At 41.0% G+C, this 4,414-nt stretch overlaps 1 protein-coding gene across 1 annotated transcript in view; it reads right to left on the bottom strand.

The window, feature by feature from the left end:
• The window catches only part of LOC117798711 (rho GTPase-activating protein 20), a 19,103-nt gene extending 15,237 nt beyond the window's left edge, over positions 1–3,866 (bottom strand). The window contains exon 1 of the transcript XR_004622896.1: positions 3,737–3,866. The gene's annotated coding sequence lies outside the window, so the exon portion shown is untranslated. The remainder of the gene's footprint in view (positions 1–3,736) is intronic.
• Positions 3,867–4,414: the final 548 nt, after the last annotated feature.

Genomic DNA, 4,414 nt, shown 5'->3' with positions numbered 1-4,414 from the left:
TCCTAGTTCTTATGTTCCATAGATGAGAGAAATCATATGATAATTGTCTTTCTCTGCTTGACTTATTTCACTTAGCATTATCTCCTCCAGTGCCGTCCATGTTGCAGCAAATGTTGAGAATTCGTTCTTTCTGATAGCTGAGTAATATTCCATTGTATATATGGACCACAGCTTCTTAATCCAGTCATCTGTTGAAGGGCATCTCGGCTCCTTCCATGATTTGGCTATTGTGGACAATGCAGCTATGAACATTGGGGTGCATATGGCCCTTCTCTTTACTACGTCTGTATCTTTGGGGTAAACACCCAGTAGTGCAATGGCTGGGTCATAGGGTAGTTCAATTTTTAACTTTTTAAGGGACCTCCACACTGTTTTCCAGAGTGGCTGTACCAACTTGCATTCCCACCAACAATGTAGGAGGGATCCCCTTTCTCCACATCCTCTCCAACAATTGTTGTTTCTTGCCTTGTCTATCTTTGCCATTCTAACTGGCGTAAGGTGGTATCTCAGTGTGGTTTTGATTTGAATTTCCCTGATGGCTAATGATTTTGAACATTTTTTCATGTGTCTGTTAGCCATTTGTATGTCTTCATTGGAAAAGTGTCTGTTCATATCTTCTGCCCATTTTATGATTTGTTTATTTGTTTCTCGTGTATTGAGTTTGAGAAGTTCTTTGTAGATCTTGGATACCAGTCCTTTATCTGTGGTGTCCTTTGCAAATATATTCTCCCATTCCGTGGGCTGTCTCTTAGTTTTTTTGACTGTTTCCTTGGCTGTGCAGAAGCTCTTTATCCTGATAAAGTCCCATAAGTTCATTTTATCTTTTATTTCTCTTGCCTTTGGCGATGTGTCGTGAAAAAGGTTGCTCTGGCCGATGTCATAGAAGTTGTTGCCTATGTTCTCCTCTAGAATTTTGATGGATTCCTGTCTCACATTGAGGTCTTTCATCCATTTGGAGTTTATTTTTGTGTATGGTGTGAGAGAGTGGTCAAGTTTCATTCTTTTGCATGTAGCTGTCCAATTTTCCCAGCACCATTTATTGAAGAGACTGTCTTTTTTCCACCGGATGTTTTTTCCTGCTTTATCAAAGATTAGTTGCCCAAAGAGCCGAGGGTCCATTTCTGGGTTCTCTATTCTGTTCCATTGGTCGATTTTTATCTCGGTAAAGAGAGGGAAAAAAGGGATGCCCAGACCTTGACAGCTGGTGCTCACTACAATATCCTTTGCTGCCCTCTACTGACCAAATCTGGAAATAACATTTAAACTTTCAGGCCCTTGGCCCAAAGCAGATAGATACTACAGTGAGTGAAACCAGGCACACAAAATTCGAGGTGCACAAAAAACTAAGTAAATAAGATATGATATTTTAATGTAATATTTTTTTAAAGATTTTATTTATTTATTTGACAGAGATAGAGACAGCCAGCGAGAGAGGGAACACAAGCAGGGGGAGTGGGAGAGGAAGAAGCAGGCTCATAGCAGAAGAGCCTGATGTGGGGCTCGATCCCATAACGCCGGGATCACGCCCTGAGCCGAAGGCAGACGCTTAACCGCTGTGCCACCCAGGCGCCCCTAATGTAATATTTTAAAAGTCAATTTTCAAAAAAAAATACGTGGTGAACAAAATACCTAAATGTACCCTAAAATAATAATACTAGCTTATATGTACATAGTGCCATAGATCTTTTCATTCAAGAAAGAGGTTTAATACCACAGTGGAAAATCATGCTACCAATACCGGTCAACCTTTTTCATCACTCACATATATGGGGGAAAAAACTCAGAAAATTTGAATAAGCCAAAAACAAAAATTTGAGAAGGTCCAAGTGGGACACATTGATACTATAACAATTGAATCCTGAAGAAAACAAGAGGACAGAAAAAAAATTGAATAAGAAAACAAAACCAACTAACATCTTCAGAGTTGAGAAGCCAAAGAATGGGTGGCTATGAAATAACAACAAAGAAAAAGATTTCTTGGAAATTAAAGGTATCATCGACCAAATTAAATTTAATAGAAGTATTGTGATAACCACCAGCAGAACAGAAAATATTTAAAAATAGGGAGCTGGAAATGAGGAGTTGGAGAACAAATTCAGGCAGAGAATTTACTTTTCATTTGGTACCACTCTGTACTGCTTGATTTTTAAAATGTGTGGATGTTTTAATTTATGCTATAAAAGTTAAAAGAAAAAAACCCANGCTATAAAAGTTAAAAGAAAAAACCCCCTGACTTTTTGCAGCTGCAGCTCTTGGCATCCCTTCCTTCCCAGCTGCAGTCTCTCTCCTTACACCAGTGGTCAGATCCTACTGAGACAGGAAGGAGTAAAAGAGAACAGAAAAGTTTCTGCCCTGAATTTAAGTTTCTTGGAATCTTTTTTATTTGTTTGTGCTTGTGTTCTATCTTTTCAATGGCGCAACTCTTCGGAATACTAACTTCTGGCTACTTTAACCTGTGATATCTAGAATCTTTTTAAAGTCTTGCTAAACTTTGTTATCCTTTTGTTACTTCTTTACAAAGAATAATCCTGACTCATTGGCTTTTACTGTGATCATGGTACTTTATTTTCTTAAAATCTTGGTTCTGGTCACTACTTCCTAGCCAGGTCCAACTCAACCTGCCTAGGTAGGAATGAAAAGTCTATGGAAGAGTGATGACAATTACTATTATCAGAATAAATGCAACATGGTATATTAGTAAGTTAAACATAGTGCTAAGGGAGTAGGGTGATGTTCATTACCCCATTCCTCATGCATTACAGAGGACGGTGTACTTCACTCCACTGTTCTGGAGAGAATATACTTGGAGGAATTTGGGAGTAGATGTTTTCTCTAGACCATAATCTTGCACCAAAGTGCCAAAAGCATGAGACAGGAGACACAGGGAAATGAAGAAACCAGAATAACTAAATTTGTTAAGAAGGCACCAATGTCCCAAATGTCACTGTCTGAGAGAAAGTAGGCAATATATATGGGAGATTCCCACACACATCACCAAAACAAAACAATAAGAACAACAAAAACAAAGAAATACACATATTAGACGTGGAAGCACAACCGTTGATGGGCACTTTCTGCTCAGTGAATCGAGCGGACTCACAGGCCGTGGACCTAACGCTGCTACTGCCGGCTGGCTTGCCATGGGACTGAAACCTGGGTTCCCAGGTCCTCACTGTCTCCAATGCAGGCAGCACTGAGTGATCCGCCACGCTCTTTGGCCAAGAACAGCAGTGTCAAACGACATTACCTATTCATTTAACTGGGGGACCATAGTTTTGTTTGTGACAGCTTCTATAGTGAGAATGCAGTATCTTTTGTGACTGCTGAGCCCTTGGATACCAGAACTAATTAGAGGTTTGAACAACTTTGAAGAGGCTGAAGAAGCTATACACATTGCTGTGAAATCCCAGGTCTCGGCTGCAGCTATAGGAACCCAGGCTCTGAGTAAAAAGCTCTGGCTGACACTGACCCAATTGTATACAGTTGAGAATGAAGGCATTTGGACTTTAATTTCTATGGGCTTTTATTTGCAAGGGGATTTAGTTTGGGGAGATGTTGAGTAATAAAAAAAAAGTTTCATACTGTTCAAATTTGGGACATTTTAATGTTGATACAGTCTCTGTGTTCATTTCATAAAGTCCGTGAGTCACTTTGGACAACGTGACCGGACATAATTCGAGATAAGAAATAGAACAGAGAGTGAACTTTCAGCGTAGGGTGCCGCATGGAATTCTACCTGGCTTATGGTGCTTGCGTCTTTTGTGGGCAAAAAGCGAAATGCCCTTCAGCAGTTCCAGAAGGACTCTGTAGGGCAAGCGGAGTTTAAGAGTGTGGAGCACAGCAGCACCGTGAGTACGATCGGCTCTGCTGAGAGGGATGGCTGCCCGGGCTCCCTTCTGGCGCTTGACCACGATGGGTTATGACATGTCTCCCAGTCTTCCATCATGTGTGCACGGACTTCATGACTTGTCTGANGCGAAGCGGAGTTTAAGAGTGTGGAGCGCAGCAGCACCGTGAGTACGCTCGGCTCTGCTGAGAGGGACGGCTGCCCGGGCTCCCTTCTGACGCTTGACCACGATGGGTTATGACATGTCTCCCAGTCTTCCATCGTGTGTGCGCGGCCTTCATGACTTGTCTGCATTCATATGTCTTTCATACAAATACTCATATGGTTTTCCTTAAATATTCAGTGTGGACTTTACAATCTTCGCTCATGGTAAAGTGTTAAAACGTGTTCTACATTTTTCTGAGTACAGATTAAAATACATTACTAAAATTTAAAAAAAAATGCCTGTAAGCATGCTACCTAAAGCAACTCACATGATGCCAGGGGAACGAACACACGGTGTAATATACTAAAAAGTTGAGAGAAAGCCGGCAAATGTTGGGAGGGATGCATGTTACTCCACTCTTT

This window comes from Ailuropoda melanoleuca, unplaced genomic scaffold (genome assembly GCF_002007445.2).
Source record: "Ailuropoda melanoleuca isolate Jingjing unplaced genomic scaffold, ASM200744v2 unplaced-scaffold3313, whole genome shotgun sequence".
NCBI lineage: Eukaryota > Metazoa > Chordata > Mammalia > Carnivora > Ursidae > Ailuropoda > Ailuropoda melanoleuca.
This window is presented reverse-complemented; position numbering and strand designations above follow the sequence as displayed.